Consider the following 18,152-nt stretch of genomic DNA (forward strand, 5'->3'; position numbering starts at 1 on the left):
GCACCAGGCCGTAGTGTGAACAAGCCCTTACATCTAATGCAACACTAGGGGCCATTGGTGAGCAAGAAAGGGATCTGCAAACCAGGCCAGGTTGTAGTAAAAAAAGGCTGATAAGTTTATTGAAAAATCCAGAGACAGTGCAATAAAATCATAGGATCAACTCACGCGTATCGGGCCTACCATCTGCCCTTAATCGTAGTTAAAAGTGAACCTTTTCAAGGAGGAGCTTATATGGGGCCAGGAAGGAGAAGAACTCCACCCCGCCACACACTAGAGGCCATAGATCTGCTGCCAGTAGCAGATCGCCCTAGATTTTCCATCCTGTCAGATAGATCAAATCGATCGAAATCGGCCGCAAATCAATCGATCAGGGAATTGAATCGGTTTCTGATCGATCGATGGCCGAAAACAAACTGAAGTGGTTAATAAATATTAACATTTCCCTTTTCTGGTGCATTTGCTATTTGCTGGCACAAGCACTGTGTAGGTTGCTGTAATGATAAAAAGGTAAAAAAGGGAAGCAAGCACCCAGCAAGGACGAGCATTATAGCTTACTGGTTGTGTAAACAAACCCAACTGACAGCTAATAGCTTCGATACTTCACAGTCTAGAATGGAAGTGATCGGGTTATCTCTTCAATGACTGCCAAGTGAGTGCTTAACAGCTGCACATCTTCTGGAAATTATTAAAGGCAGAGATCACACTGTCAGACATAGTTTCTCTCTTCAGCAGCTACTGTGGCACACATGCTCCTGACCTTTTTAAACTCTTGACAGCAATACATTTTTTTCAGTGCTGGGCCCGGGAACTGACGCTTTCCAGGGTCTCACCCCAACGCACAAAAGATTTTAAGCTCAGATAAACAGGCTTTAACTACACTGATAAATTATAGTGATGATATTGTCTTCTTTTTGGTTTTGCTAAAGTAACTTCTCCTTTAGGCTGCTTTCACAGCGAGACGTTATAGGCGCACGTTAGAGCAGCCTGTAACGCACCCCACCGCACAGCAATGAAAAATGAATGGGCTGTTCACAGTGCCCACGTTGCGTTACACAGTAACGCTGCGCCATTACACAACGTACTGCATGCAGTACTTTGTAAGCGGCAGAGCCGCGTTAGACTGCTTGCACTTGCGCAGTAATGTTGGGGAGGAGCGGAGAGCGGCCAAGCACATGGCTAATTAATATTCACTGCACTCAGTGACGTGCAGTGTTTACTTCCTGGAGCGCCCGCTCTGTGCGGCGATTGGCCAGGCGGGACCACGTGATGCCGCATGCGTCTAAGAGTACGCATCACGGCGTCACGGACGCCAGAGTGAGCTCCACAACGCGGCTCACTCTGACGTCCACCTTAGAGAGCACCAGGCGTTGCGTTAGGGGCACGTTATGCGACCTTAACGTCCCCTAAAGCGCAACGTCCTGGTGTGAAACCAGCCTTAAAGTGAACCTGAACTCTTGCACAGGGCAGAAGGAAAACCTAGAGAAATGCCCCCTGTATGTATTTAGAGAGTTTAGCCTTTCTAATTCTCCCTCATCTGTGACTAATCACCACTGTAATTTGATCCCTCAGCTGCGTCAGCTGGCTGCCTTGGCAGAGCATCTAATTTGTAAACACAGGATGTTAACTCTATGACTGCTTCCATGAAAGCAAGAAGTAGACACGCTGCAGATTTATTGCAGGATTTGTATCAGATGTAACAAAGAAATGTTTTTCTTTAAAGGTTATTATGACGCTGCTTATCTTTTAGAGCAGAAAGGAAGTTCTGAGTTCAGGTCTGCTTTAAGGGTGCATACACACATCAGACAATAGTCTTTGGAAAATGAAAGATCACAGACAAATTTTATCCCCTACCATGTAGTATGAGAGCCATACTCTACACAGTCTATTCTATGGAGCTGAACTCCCCATCAGATAGAAATCTTTGCAAGATGCTGCACAGAAACTGGAAAACTGTATACTCACCTTCGGTAGTTTTCCTTTCCTGGTGTTTCTCCATGTCAGCATACTAATGGGCAAAAGCCCCGCCTCCATTTGCCCAGTAGGACGTCTTAATTTGTTAAATAGCCCAGAATCACCCCATGCTGACATTCTATGTAATTTAGTACGAGCCGACAGCATAGGGTGGGCCCGTATGCTGACATGGAGAAACACCAGGAAAGGAAAACTACCGAAGGTGAGTATACAGTTTTCCAGTTTCCCTGGTGTTTTCCATGTCAGCATACTAATGGGCAATAACTAGACACACAAGGGATGGGTATGCTGAACACACAAAATTTAATAATCAAATATAGTGATGCTCAAATACCCCTTTTTAAAATTCGAGTTTGGTCGAATTCGAATAGTAAATTATTCGAGGTCAGTCGAATATTCGAGTCGAATAATTTTTACTATTCGATTCGACCTCGGACTTCGAGCTCACTATTCGAGTCGGTATTCGAGCTCACTATTCGAGCTGACTATTCGAATTGGCCTTAAATAGCTTCCAACACTTGTTTTGAGGGTGAATGATGCAAGAAACATCTTTTTTTCCAAGTAACAACAGCAAGTGATTATGTGGGGATGTTCCTTTAAAAAAAAATGTGGAAAGAGAAGTTGTGTCCTTAAATTTGTTCAGTAGTGTTACTGTATATACTTGTTCTTCTTCTTCTTTATCTTTCTTCTTCTTCTTCTAGATCTTCTTCTTCTATATCTTCTTCTTCTTCTTCTATATTGTCTTCTTCTTCTTCTTCTTCTTCATCTTCTTCTTCTTCTTCTTCATCATCTTCTTCTTCTTCTTCTTCATCATCTTCTTCTTCTTCTTCTTCATCATCTTCTTCTTCTTCTTCATCATCTTCTTCTTCATCTTCTTCATCTTCTTCTTCTTCTTCATCTTCATCTTCTTCTTCTTCTTCATCTTCATCTTCTTCATCTTCATCTTCTTCTTCTTCTTCATCATCTTCTTCTTCTTCTTCTTCTTCTTCTTCTTCTTCTTCTTCTTCTTCTTCTTCTTCTTCTTCTTCTTCTTCTTCTTCTTCTTCTTCTTCATCTTCTTCATCTTCTTCTTCTTCTTCTTCATCTTCTTCTTCTTCATCTTCATCTTCTTCATCTTCTTCATCTTCTTCTTCTTTTTCATCTTCTTCTTCTTTTTCATCTTCTTCTTCATCATCTTCTTCATCTTCTTCTTCATCTTCTTCTTCATCTTCATCTTCTCCTTCTCCTTCTTTTTCAATATCGTCTTCTTCTTCTTCACGTATTTCTCTTTTCATTTTTTTTTTAAAGAAATGCAGCTATTTTTGAGCGTAACAAATAGCTGGTGGGCGCACGCATGTTGGAAGTGCCATTGTATGTGCTCCCTGGCAGTGGAAACACAAAGACAGCAGGAGGTAAATTCAGCAGCAGGAGGAGGAGGATGAGTGTGTGGCAGCAGGCAGTCAATGAGGCAGGCAGCTCGCCGTGACATAATAGCCCTGGTACCTAGCGGTGATACCAGGGCTGTAAATAAACACAACAGGAGGTCCCAGACAGCGGTCGTGCAGCCCACATTGTGTCCAATACACAACTGGGACAACACAGTTTTCAACCCGGGCACCTCAGAAAAATTAAACCTTTTTTTTTTTTAATGGTTTGTTTGGTTTTGGTTTTGCAACCAATATAGCTATTGTTTGACGTAATAGCTGGTGGCAGAGTGGCAGCAGAAGAAGGTAATTCTGTGTACCCTGGCAGTGGGAAACACAGACAGACAGCAACAGCAGCAGGAGGAATGGAGGAGTAATGTGAGCAGCTATTGTTTGACGTAATAGCTGGTGGCAGAGTGGCAGCAGAAGGTAAATCATCTGTGTAGTGTACCCTGGCAGTGGGAAACACAGACAGACAGCAGCAGCAGCAGCAGGAGGAGGTGTGGAGGAGTAGTGTGAGTGTGGCAGCAGGTAGGCAGCGTGACATAATAGCCCTGGTACCTAGCGGTGATACCAGGGCTGTAAATAAACACAACAGGAGGTCCCAGACAGCGGTCGTGCAGCCCACATTGTGTCCAATACACAACTGGGACAACACAGTTTTCAACCCGGGCACCTCAGAAAAATTAAACCTTTTTTTTTTTTTTAATGGTTTGTTTGGTTTTGGTTTTGCAACCAATATAGCTATTGTTTGACGTAATAGCTGGTGGCAGAGTGGCAGCAGAAGGTAAATCATCTGTGTAGTGTACCCTGGCAGTGGGAAACACAGACAGACAGCAGCAGCAGCAGCAGGAGGAGGTATGGAGGAGTAGTGTGAGTGTGGCAGCAGGTAGGCAGCGTGACATAATAGCCCTGGTACCTAGCGGTGATACCAGGGCTGTAAATAAACACAACAGGAGGTCCCAGACAGCGGTCGTGCAGCCCACATTGTGTCCAATACACAACTGGGACAACACAGTTTTCAACCCGGGCACCTCAGAAAAATTAAACCTTTTTTTTTTTTTAATGGTTTGTTTGGTTTTGGTTTTGCAACCAATATAGCTATTGTTTGACGTAATAGCTGGTGGCAGAGTGGCAGCAGAAGAAGGTAATTCTGTGTACCCTGGCAGTGGGAAACACAGACAGACAGCAGCAGCAGGAGGAGGAATGGAGGAGTAGGCGAGCAGCTATTGTTTGACGTAATAGCTGGTGGCAGAGTGGCAGCAGAAGAAGGTAATTCTGTGTACCCTGGCAGTGGGAAACACAGACAGACAGCAGCAGCAGGAGGAGGAATGGAGGAGTAGGCGAGCAGCTATTGTTTGACGTAATAGCTGGTGGCAGAGTGGCAGCAGAAGGTAAATCATCTGTGTACCCTGGCAGTGGGAAACACAGACAGACAGCAGCAGCAGCAGCAGGAGGAGGTATGGAGGAGCAGTGTGAGTGTGGCAGCAGGTAGGCAGCGTGACATAATAGCCCTGGTACCTAGCGGTGATACCAGGGCTGTAAATAAACACAACAGGAGGTCCCAGACAGCGGTCGTGCAGCCCACATTGTGTCCAATACACAACTGGGACAACACAGTTTTCAACCCGGGCACCTCAGAAAAATTAAACCTTTTTTTTTTTTAATGGTTTGTTTGGTTTTGGTTTTGCAACCAATATAGCTATTGTTTGACGTAATAGCTGGTGGCAGAGTGGCAGCAGAAGAAGGTAATTCTGTGTACCCTGGCAGTGGGAAACACAGACAGACAGCAGCAGCAGGAGGAGGAATGGAGGAGTAGGCGAGCAGCTATTGTTTGACGTAATAGCTGGTGGCAGAGTGGCAGCAGAAGAAGGTAATTCTGTGTACCCTGGCAGTGGGAAACACAGACAGACAGCAGCAGCAGCAGCAGGAGGAGGTATGGAGGAGCAGTGTGAGTGTGGCAGCAGGTAGGCAGCGTGACATAATAGCCCTGGTACCTAGCGGTGATACCAGGGCTGTAAATAAACACAACAGGAGGTCCCAGACAGCGGTCGTGCAGCCCACATTGTGTCCAATACACAACTGGGACAACACAGTTTTCAACCCGGGCACCTCAGAAAAATTAAACCTTTTTTTTTTTTAATGGTTTGTTTGGTTTTGGTTTTGCAACCAATATAGCTATTGTTTGACGTAATAGCTGGTGGCAGAGTGGCAGCAGAAGAAGGTAATTCTGTGTACCCTGGCAGTGGGAAACACAGACAGACAGCAGAAGGGCAGTACACAGCAGCCCACTGTAGGTGTAAAATGTGTGGCTGCAGGCGACGTAATAGTCAAAGTGAACCAGGCTGGCTTAGTGAGCAGGAGCCAGGAGGTGGTAAAGGGTGGTAAGGCACATTAACGATGGTTCCGGCAGCCAGTTCATGTCCCCCTCTCGCCGACAACAGGGGCCAGGAACTCGCCTTCCACCCACGCCTGGTTCATCTTGAGAAACGTCAGTCTGTCCACAGACTTGTGAGACAGACGTGAGCGTTTCTCGGTGACCACGCCACCAGCTGCACTGAAGCAGCGCTCGGACAGCACGCTGGAAGGGGGGCAGGACAGCACTTCCAGGGCGTACTGCGCCAGCTCGCTCCAGATCTCCATGCGCTTGACCCAATACTCCATGGGATCAACAGGGGCATCGCTGTCAAGCCCGCTGTACGACCCCATGTAGTCAGCCACCATGCGGGTCAGGCGCTGGCTGTGACCGGAGGAGGATGCTGCTGCATGCATCTCCTCTCTAGTCACTGCTGCCGGAGCCTCTACAGTCCTGTAGAGCTCGTGGCTGAGAGACAGCAGGTCTGTGGGGCGCTTGCTGCTGCTGGATGCAGGCACCTGCTGCTGCCTCTGTGCTGGCTGCTGGACAGTGGGGGTGGAAGGCTGGGGGAAGGCTTCCTCCAAGCGCTCAACAAGGGCCTGCTGCAAGCTCCTTATTTGTTGCGCTGGGTCTCCTCCTGCAGGCGGCAGGAACTGGCTCAACTTCCCCTTGAGGCGTGGGTCCAACATCATGCTGATCCAGATGTCCTCCCTCTGCTTCATCTGGATCACCCTGGGGTCCCTGCGCAGGCACGTCAGCATGTGCGCTGCCATTGGGAAGAGGCGGGCCACGTCTGCTGGCACATCGACGGCAGTGCTGCTGTCCTCATCCTCCTCCTCTGCCTCGTCAGCCTCATCCTCTCTCCACCCCCGCACCAACTCAGCTGCACTGTGCTGCTCCCCCTCATCAGCAGCAAGGTCAGGGACCTCCACCAAGTCCTCCTCCTCCTCCCCCTCAGAGGTGGACTGTGCAGCTGCTTGCCGCTCCTGCTGGTCCAAGGCTGCCGCTCCCTGTTCCAGCAAAGCATCGAGGGCCCTGTTCAGCAGACAAACCAGGGGCACCCACTCGCAGACCATAGCATGGTCCCTGCTCACCATGTTAGTGGCCTGCAGAAAGGGAGCCAGCACTAAGCACACCTGCTGCATGTGCCTCCAGTCATCATCGGGGACGATGGATGGGATGTTGCTGGTCTTGTCCCTTCTCTGAGCGGCGGAAACAGTGGCCAGGGCAAGGTACTGGTTGACAGCGTGCTTCTGTTCAACCAGACGCTCCAACATCGCCAGGGTGGAGTTCCAGCGAGTCGGAACGTCAAGGATCAGCCGATGGCGTGGCAGATCCAGCTCCTTTTGCACGTCTTCCAGGCTCGCACAGGCTGCAGCCGAGCGCCGGAAGTGACGCACAACGTTCCTTGCCGTTTCCAGCAGTTCGCCCATCCCCTGGTAGGTGCGCAAGAACTTTTGCACCACCAGGTTCAGCACGTGGGCAAGACAGGGGATGTGGGTCAGGTTTCCCCTGTCTATTGCGGCAACCAAATTGGCCCCATTGTCGGCCACCACCTTTCCGACTCTGAGGCCTCTGGGGGTCAGCCAAATCCTCTCCTGCTCCTGGAGTTTGGCCAACACATGGGTTGCCGTCAGCTTGGTCTTCCCAAGGCTGACCAAGTGCAGCAGCGCTTGGCAGTGGCGGGCCTTCACGCTGCTGCTGAGGCGGGGGGTTTGGCCAGGTGTGCCGGAGGATGGCAGAGGATCGGAGGAACCTGCTGCAGTTCCCCTGACCCTGCGGGGTGGCACCACCCACTGTGTTGCTGCTGCTGCTGTGCCCGCTGCTGCTCTCCCATCCTCACCCCCTTCCACCAAGCTGACCCAGTGGACAGTGAAGGACAGGTAGCGGCCTGTCCCGAAGCGGCTGCTCCAGGAGTCCATGGTGACGTGGACCCTTTCACCAACCGCGTGCTCCAGCCCTCTCTCCACATTGGCCATCACAAAGCGGTGCAGTGCAGGAATGGCCTTGCGGGAGAAAAAGTGTCTGCTGGGGAGCTGCCAGTCTGGGGCTGCGCAAGCAAGCAGCGCACGAATGTCGCTCCCCTCCTGCACGAGCGTGTACGGCAGGAGTTGGGAGCACATGGCCCGTGCCAGCAAGCCGTTCAGCTGCCGCACGCGACGGCTGCTGGGAGGCAGAGCCCTAACCACCCCCTGGAAGGACTCGCTCAAAAGGCTCTGGCGTGGCCTTTTGCTGGCACGGGAATCAGCAGACACAGCGGAGGAGGCCACTGAGGACTGGCTGCCAGAACAGGCCTCAGTGTCGGCGGCAGGAGTTGCAGAGGGGGGAGGAGCAGTGCGTTTCCGCACTCCTGCTGGTGCTGCTGGAGGAGCAGGAGGGCGGGTGGCTGCTGTTGCTGCTGCTGCTGAAGGCTGTGCAGTGATGGGTGTGGTGCCACTGCCAGCACCAGATGCCTTCAGCCTCTGGAACTCCTGATGCTGGTGGAAATGTTTCGCAGCAAGGTGGTTGATGAGCGAGCTGGTGCAGAACTTTAAGGGGTCTGCACCTCTGCTCAACTTCCGCTGACAGTGGTTGCAAGTGGCGTACTTGCTGTACACTGTGGGCATGGTGAAAAAGCGCCAGATTGGTGACAGAAACATCCCCCTACGGCATGGAAGCGCTGCTGCCTGTCTCCCTGTGGTGGTTGGGGGTGGGGCTTGGGGGGCTTGGGTGCGGCTGGTGGTGGTACTGGCAGATGCTGCTGCTGCTGCTGCTGAGCCTGAGACACCAGCAGGCTGTGGGACCTGCCTACTGCTGCTGCCAATGCTTGCAATGATGCGCCTCCTTGCAAGGCCCACAAGAGCATCCTCCTCCTCCTCAGAGCTGCTGAGGACGACATCCCCTGGAGGTGGTGGCACCCAGTCTCTGTCTGTCACCGGGTCATCAACATCCTCCCCCTCCTGAAACATGTCCTGCTGTGATGAGGACCCCCCAAACTCCTCTCCTGATGCATGGATGGGCTGCTTGACTGTCGCCACAGTCTTGCTGTCCAATCCCTCATCCCCCAAAGTGCCCATCAGCATCTCCTCCTCAAGATCGCCAACAACAGCAGACAATTTACTCATGATGCCTGGGGTCAAAAGACTGCTGAATGACAGGTCGGCGAGTGACGGTGAACTGGCCTCCTCCCCAGACCCTGCTGGGCGGCTGCTGCGAACAGGGGTGGTGGTGGTGGTGGTGAGGGTGGAGGCCTCAGATGCAGAGCTGATGGCGGGCTGCTCATCCTCCGTCATGAGTTGCACCACAGTGTCTGCATGCTTTTCCTCAATGGGACGTTTCCGACCCGGCTGGAGGAAAATGGGAGCAGGTGCTACACGCTGCTGCTGCTGTGTCTCTGCAGCGTGAGTTGCAGATGCTCCTGCTGGGCGGCGCCCAAGGCGTCCACGGCCAGTGGCTATGGGAGGAATGTTAGCTACTGACGCTGCTGCTGCTGCTGCTGCGGAACTGTGCATGGTGGCGCGCCCGCGGCCGCGGCTTGCCACAATGCTGCTCCCTCTCCTCCTGATTCCCTTGCTGCCCTTCCCCTTGCCCAAACCGCGCTGGCTGCCACTTCCAGACATCTTCAATGTTTTGGGCGTATAGACAAAAGTTTTTTAAAAGGGCGGGTGAAAAGTGGGGTACTTTAATGGAGTGGGTTGGTTGGTGAGGTGACTGAGTGAGTGTCCCCTAGTACAGTAAGTAAGTAGTAACAGTCAGGAAGTACAACTAGCAGTTACAATAATCAGTAGTAATCACAAGTAAATTTAGTGTGTGTACACTCAGACAGTGAGTGCACGCACTCAGGAGCTAGTAGCCTATGAACACAGTGACTGAGTGTCCTAGACTCCTAGTACAGTAAGAGTAAGTAGTAACAGTAAGTAGAACTAACTAATTACAATAATCAATCAGCGATCAGAAGGAAATGGAGTGTGGGTGTGTACACTCAGACAGTGAGTGCACGCACGCAGGAGCTAGTAGCCTATGAACACAGTGACTGAGTGTCCTAGACTCCTAGTACAGTAAGAGTAAGTAGTAACAGTAAGTAGAACTAACTAATTACAATAATCAATCAGCGATCAGAAGGAAATGGAGTGTGGGTGTGTACACTCAGACAGTGAGTGCACGCACGCAGGAGCTAGTAGCCTATGAACACAGTGACTGAGTGTCCTAGACTCCTAGTACAGTAAGAGTAAGTAGTAACAGTAAGTAGAACTAACTAATTACAATAATCAATCAGCGATCAGAAGGAAATAGAGTGTGGGTGGTGTGTGTACACTCAGACAGTGAGTGACCGCACGCAGGAGCTAGTAGCATATGGACAGTGACTGAGTGTCCTAGACTCCTAGTACAGTAAGAGTAAGTAGTAACAGTAAGTACAACTAACTAATTACGATAATCAATCAGCGATCAGAAGGAAATGGAGTGTGGGTGTGTGTACACTCAGACAGTGAGTGCACGCACGCAGGAGCTAGTAGCCTATGAACACAGTGACTGAGTGTCCTAGACTCCTAGTACAGTAAGAGTAAGTAGTAACAGTAAGTAGAACTAACTAATTACAATAATCAATCAGCGATCAGAAGGAAATGGAGTGTGGGTGTGTGTACACTCAGACAGTGAGTGCACGCACGCAGGAGCTAGTAGCCTGTGAACACAGTGACTGAGTGTCCTAGACTCCTAGTACAGTAAGAGTAAGTAGTAACAGTAAGTAGAACTAACTAATTACAATAATCAATCAGCGATCAGAAGGAAATGGAGTGTGGGTGGTGTGTGTACACTCAGACAGTGAGTGACCGCACGCAGGAGCTAGTAGCCTATGGACAGTGACTGAGTGTCCTAGACTCCTAGTACAGTAAGAGTAAGTAGTAACAGTAAGTAGAACTAACTAATTACAATAATCAATCAGCGATCAGAAGGAAATAGAGTGTGGGTGGTGTGTGTACACTCAGACAGTGAGTGACCGCACGCAGGAGCTAGTAGCCTATGGACAGTGACTGAGTGTCCTAGACTCCTAGTACAGTAAGAGTAAGTAGTAACAGTAAGTACAACTAACTAATTACGATAATCAATCAGCGATCAGAAGGAAATGGAGTGTGGGTGTGTGTACACTCAGACAGTGAGTGCACGCACGCAGGAGCTAGTAGCCTATGAACACAGTGACTGAGTGTCCTAGACTCCTAGTACAGTAAGAGTAAGTAGTAACAGTAAGTAGAACTAACTAATTACAATAATCAATCAGCGATCAGAAGGAAATGGAGTGTGGGTGTGTGTACACTCAGACAGTGAGTGCACGCACGCAGGAGCTAGTAGCCTATGAACACAGTGACTGAGTGTCCTAGACTCCTAGTACAGTAAGAGTAAGTAGTAACAGTAAGTAGAACTAACTAATTACAATAATCAATCAGCGATCAGAAGGAAATGGAGTGTGGGTGTGTGTACACTCAGACAGTGAGTGCACGCACGCAGGAGCTAGAAGCCTATGAACACAGTGACTGAGTGTCCTAGACTCCTAGTACAGTAAGAGTAAGTAGTAACAGTAAGTAGAACTAACTAATTACAATAATCAATCAGCGATCAGAAGGAAATAGAGTGTGGGTGGTGTGTGTACACTCAGACAGTGAGTGACCGCACGCAGGAGCTAGTAGCCTATGGACAGTGACTGAGTGTCCTAGACTCCTAGTACAGTAAGAGTAAGTAGTAACAGTAAGTACAACTAACTAATTACGATAATCAATCAGCGATCAGAAGGAAATGGAGTGTGGGTGTGTGTACACTCAGACAGTGAGTGCACGCACGCAGGAGCTAGTAGCCTATGAACACAGTGACTGAGTGTCCTAGACTCCTAGTACAGTAAGAGTAAGTAGTAACAGTAAGTACAACTAACTAATTACGATAATCAATCAGCGATCAGAAGGAAATGGAGTGTGGGTGTGTGTACACTCAGACAGTGAGTGCACGCACGCAGGAGCTAGTAGCCTATGGACAGTGACTGAGTGTCCTAGACTCCTAGTACAGTAAGAGTAAGTAGTAACAGTAAGTACAACTAACTAATTACGATAATCAATCAGCGATCAGAAGGAAATAGAGTGTGTGTTGTGTGTGTACACTCAGACAGTGAGTGCAGTGCGCACACGCAGGAGCTAGCCTATATGAACAGTGACAGTGAGTGTCCCTACGGGTACAGTAAGAGTAAGTAGTACAACTAACTAACAATAATCTATCAGTAATCAGAAGGAAATAGAGTGTGTGTACACACAGACAGTGAGTGAGTGCACACACGCAGGAGCTAGCTAGTAGCCTATAAACAGTGACAGTCAGTGAGTGTCCTACTCCTAGTACAGTATAACTACAATACTATTAGTAAAGGACAGCAGAAATACTGGTATAGATGAGAGAAATAAACAGAGGACAGCTGCCCACAGAGGCAAGGCCCCCCTGAGGCCTAAACCTGTAAGCTTGCAGCAGCTGCCTGTCTCTAATGTAACACACAAGCTACTAACTAAAATACAATGTCTATCTAACTAACAACAATATAGGTGTATATGGCAGGTGTAGGTGAGCAAAAACGCTAGGTAAATGATCACAATAGAGCACTTGCTAAGCCAAAGCACAAAGGAGCAACTCTCTCTCTGTACAAGTCTCAGGCAAGCATGGAGAAACGGAACATGGCGTCCGCTATTTATAGGGTAGGGGCTGGCCAGGGTCCCCCTCTGTGATTGGCTGCCGTCAGAGGGCCTGGGAGCCCTCTGATTGGCTCTAAGGACATCAATCTGGGCTATGACGCTATTCGAGCTCGGTACCGAGCTCGAATAGCGCCGGGTTGCTCGAATAGCTCGAATAGTGAATGGGCTATTCGAGTGTACTCGGATAGCCCATTCGAATAGCTCCAGCTATTCGGAGCTCGAATACCGAGCTCGAATAGCTGAAAAAGAGCTCGAATATTCGAGCTACTCGAATATTCGAGCTCTGCTGAGCACCACTGATCAAATACATAAACAAAAATTGGTCACAAAGCAGTAGAAACTGTTGAGGAAATTATTTTCTTTCCAAAATCTATTGCAGATAAGGCTGCTGGATCTACACTATAGTGCTTTAAAAACGTATGACCTGAGGCCCAGTTGGCCGCTTTACACACAGTTTGAAGGGAAACATTTCCCAATTTTGCCCAAGAAGAAGCAAGACTTCTTGTGGAGTGAGCATTAATGTCCTGCCGGGGCTGTAAATCATTTGATTTGTAAGCTTCTTGAATAAGTGACACTATCCAATTGGCCAAAGTTCTTGTAGAGGCCATCTTGCCTTTTCTGTAACCTCTTGGCAATACAAACAAACGATCAGAGTCTCTGAAAGATTTTGTTGCCTCAATGTAAGCTTTAACTGTTGAAGGTAAGTTTAAAGGATGAAGTTTCGAATGATCCTCTGCAGACTTAAAACTTGGCAAGGTCCACTCTTGATTGAGATGGAATACTGACGTCACTTTAGGAAGGAATGATTGGACTGGATGCAAAACCAATCTGTCGTCATAAAACACCAAAAAGGGTTCTTTACAAGAAAGAGCTTGCAGCTCTGACACCCTCCTACCTGATGTGACCGCAATTAGGAAGCAGTCTTTTTTGACAAGTTCTGTAAAGAAGCGGAATCATTCTGCCAATCTTTGGACTCTGAAAGAAAGTTCAGTACTAAGGGCAAGTCCCATTTAGGAAATTTTGGTCTAATTGGCGGTTTAAGTTTTATAGCTGCCTTAAAAAACTGTTTAATCAGTGGATCTGATGACCAGGATACTCCAGAGATCGAGGAAATTGCTGATACATGTCTTCTTAAAGTAGAATAGGAAAGTTTCATTTCCAGACCTTTTTGCAAAAAGGATAATAAGTTACAAACTTTCATAGATGAAACCTGAAAATTAGAAATATTTGCAAACTCAGAAAAGGATTTCCAGACTCTGTTGTAAGAAGCCGAGGTAGTTGGTTTTTTGGATTTTAGCAATGTATTCACCACTGTAGGTGAACAGCCTGTCGCTAATAGCCTAGTCCTTTCAAACGCCAACCCATCAGACGCAGTCGTTGGGGATTTTGATGAAAGACTGAGCCCTGGGACAGAAGGTCTGGAATGTCCGGTAGCTGTATTGGGTCTTCCAGTTTCATCTGCCACAGAAGAGGGAACCAAGGCCTTCCTGGCCAGTAAGGAAGGACTGCTAGAACAGTAACTTTGTGAACTCTCAGCTTCAGAAGAAATCTGTGAATTAGAGGCACTGGAGGAAAGGCATACGCTTTTGTGAACCACCACATCTGAGTGAGGGCATCTGACGCCATCGCCTTCTGGTCGGTAAATCTCGAATAGTAGAGAGGAAGTTTGTGGTTCTTTGACGAAGCGAATAGATCCACCTGGGGAGCTCCCCACTTCTGTACCAATAGGAGAAAAGCAGACTGGTGCAGAGACCACTCGTTGTTGTTTAATATGTGTCTTGACAGATAATCTGCTTGAATGTTCTGATTTCCTGGCAAATAAACAGCTGACAGCTGCAGAAGATTGGCTTGCGCTAGAGCCATTATCGGTTTCATTTCCTCCATCAGATCTGGACTGTGAGTCCCTCCTTGTCTTCGGATATAAGACACAGCCGCTATGTTGTCTATCCTGAGTAGAACCGCAGATCCTTTCAGGAGATGCAGAAAATGTAGTAGAGCCTGGTACACAGCTCTTAGTTCTAGGATATTGGAAATTAGGTTTCTGTCTTGTCTTTTCCATGAACCTTGGGCCACCTGATTCTCGAATACTGCCCCCCAACCTACACCGCTGGCATCCGTGGTGACTACTTTCCATTTGGGCTGAAATAGGAAACGATAATTGCTTAGATTCCCACTGTCCATCCACCATACAAGGGATCTTTTCACATAAGGTGTTATGTAAATTTCTTGAATCATATTCTGCTTGTCCCATTGGGATAGAAAGCTTAGCTGGAAAGGTCTCATGTGCCAATGAGCCCAAGACACCATCTGTATTGTGGAAGACATAAGACCTATGACCCTCAGACATTTCTGCGCTGACACAGAGTCCAGTTGAAACAGTACTTCTAACGCTTGCCAAATGACTTCCATTTTGTTCTGAGGCAGGGAAATCGAATCTTGAATTGTATCTAACATTGCTCCTAGAAACAACATCCTTTGCTGTGGCACAAGTTGGCTTTTTTTGAAATTTATGATCCAACCGAAATCTTGAAGAATTTTTAAGAGACTTTGTTGATGTTATAGTAGAAGGTTATTCTGATGATGCCAGGAGAATGATGTCGTCCAGATAATGTAGGACGCGTATTCCCTGAACCCTTGCGAACGAAATAACGGCTAGTAAGACTTTTGAAAATGTTCAGGGGAAGTAGCGAGGCCAAAAGGCAGACACCGAAACTGTAGGTGCAGGCGACCGACCGCGAACCGCAAAAAACGTTGATAACTCAGATGAACTGGAACATGGAAATACGCGTCCTTGAGATCTATGGACGACATCCAATCCCCTGGCAGAATCGACATTGCAACTGAACCTAGAGATTCCATTTTGAACTTTGGAGATCTCCTGTTTTTTTCTTCACAAGAAAAATCTTCGAATAGTAGCCTGTATTTCACTACAGAAACCGCTTTTTGTATTAATAGGTTTGAAACGTACTCTGTTAAGACTTTTTTCTTTTGAAGAGAACGAGGAATTTCTGTTGAAGCAAATTTGTTTCTGGGAACACCCCTTTTGAATGTCCATATATGACCCTCTGAGACTGTCTTGTTCACCCAGGAGTTGTCTATCTTCCCCGCCCAGACATTGCCAAAATGAAGCAGCCTTGCACCCACTGGTATGTCCTGGACGGGCCTTATTTCAAAAGGACTTTTTGGCTTCTCCTGCCTGTTGAGCAACTCTGGATTTTATTGACCTCTGGAATGGTTGAGTTTTCCAGTTCCGTTTAAACTCCCTTCCTGGTCTATAGGTTTTAGCCTCAGTAAATCTATTATACTGTTGTTTCTTGAATTGGGGATACTTTATCTTTCTAAATTTTCTGTCCTGAGGAATCAGTCCGGATTTTCCTCCTGTGACTCTTGAGATAGCGGAATCCATTTTAGATCCGAACAAATTTTCACCATCAAATGGAATTTTAGTCCACGTTTGCTTGGAAGTGGGATCTGCGGACCAAGGCTTCAGCCAAAGTGCTCTTCTGGCCATAACATTATAAAGCATTGATCTGCTGGAAGATCTAACTGCATCCACAGCCGCTGCACCAATAAAGTCGGAGGCAAGACTGAGTTCATCAAGAGCAAAAGTAATTTCTTCCACTTCACAATTAGCATGAACAGCTTTTTGAATATCCTCAATCCACACTTTAAGAGCCTTTGCAACCGAAGTCAAAGATATTCCTACTCTAGCAACCTCTCCGGACGCCAAATAAGCTCTCTTTAAATCCTGATCAATTTGCCGATCCATGAGATCACTAAAAGAAACAGAATCTTCCAGAGGAAGAGTAACGTTCCTGACTATCTTCATCAGGGAAGCATCTACCAGAGGATTCGTTCCAATCAAAGCTTCATCAGAATCTGATAATGGATACATTTTTTGAAGTCTGTTTTTTAACGATGGTTTTTTAACCGTTTTTTCCCACTCCTCTTTAATCAATTCTCTAATCTCTTCAAGTAAAGGAAAAGACATTTTAATTTTACTTAATTGTTTGTAGTATCTTTTCTTCTTGGGAGAGGAAATTTCATCTTCCCATTGAATTGACTCTTTAATTCTAGTAATAAAAGCAGGAACTAAAGAAAAATCAAAAGCAATGCTTTCTTGATCAGAATCATCGTCTGAAGAATATCTCTCTGGCGAAAAAGACCGGGACGGCCCTGGCCGTGGAGAGGATTGCTGAGCTGACATTTCCGTAACCGTATCCTTGACAACTTGTTTGATTAAGGTAGATACCTCTCTATCCTCCCTAGCAATATCTAAGTGGCAGAGATCACATACTTTTTTGTTTGGTAATGCCAATCTACCACAAATCCAACATTTATCTTTATCTGGAAATGCAGGTCCAGGCGTATTAGGGTTAAAGTATGGTTCATATTCGTATAGAGAACTACTAGGGGAAGATGATTTCTTTTGAGAAGGAGACCGTGAGTCTGACTTCTTGTGTTGGGTCTTCTTCTTAACCGGAGTCTGATGAGTGTGGTGAACTGTGCCTCCCTCCCGGGAATTCTCCTTTCTTTTTGATTCTGACTCCTTTCTGCAAAAAAATATGCAGAATCTTAGCATTTAATCTTCTGGCTCAAATAAAAAACACCCATCACTTACCAACCTTACCTATTTGATTTTGACTTCGATTTCGACTTAGACCGCGAACTTGAATTTTGGTGTTCTCCTTTTTTTCTCCCCATAATAAAGCAGCTACAAACAATAGAAAGATTCTGGCTTTACCAATCTTTCAAACAATACATGTAACTATAATACCAATGTAAATACTCTAACATATATATATATATACCTGCATGTGGAAGAAAAAATGTATACAGCACATAATAAAACCCCTAAACATATACATATTTAAATATATATATATATATATATATATATATATACACAGAAAAAGTCAATATTAATGTGCAGAAGCTAGTTCCTTGTGACACTAAAACAAAAGCTGAAGTATATCTATGTAAAAGAAAGCATTGAGGAGACAGAAAACTTACTAATATAAAGATTTCTCTGCACCCAGTACCACCAACGCGCTCCTCCACACAATGTATGCAGAGGACGCCGAGAAAACGCCGTCTAAATAGACCCGGCGGAAGTATCTAGCCTGAAGGGCATATCTGCCCTCAACAAAGATGGCCGCCGCACTACTTCCGGTTTTCGGAAGGAAAACGAGTTCCGGTGCGCGCGCCTATAGCGGCAGTATAACCTACAGAAGCTAACAAGCAGGAGCAGGAGCCGCTGCTGGAAACAAAATTTCCTAAGAGCAAAACTGTAAGCACATTCAACTGCAATTAATTATGCATATGACAATACATACATAGCTGTATAGATATATAAAAGAAAAAATACTTTATATATACCACAATACTAACTATCCTATGAGCTGCGGGGAAGCTCAAAATCATTTAGATATTTAAAGAGCACGCAGGAATTATAACAAAATGTCCCAGAGAACACCAGAAGGGACTCCATACCTTATAAGAGCGTTTAGCTGCTGAAGGTATGGACTACAACAGCAGAGCCAAACTGTTGGTGCCCGCAAAAGCGGAGGTAAGGTTCCAAAGAGTCCTGCTGGAGGCGAGGACATAAAAAAGAATGTCAGCATGGGGTGATTCTGGGCTATTTAACAAATTAAGACGACCTACTGGGCAAATGGAGGCGGGGCTTTTGCCCATTAGTATGCTGACATGGAAAACACCAGGGAA

Source organism: Hyperolius riggenbachi, chromosome 6, assembly GCF_040937935.1.
Source record: "Hyperolius riggenbachi isolate aHypRig1 chromosome 6, aHypRig1.pri, whole genome shotgun sequence".
NCBI lineage: Eukaryota > Metazoa > Chordata > Amphibia > Anura > Hyperoliidae > Hyperolius > Hyperolius riggenbachi.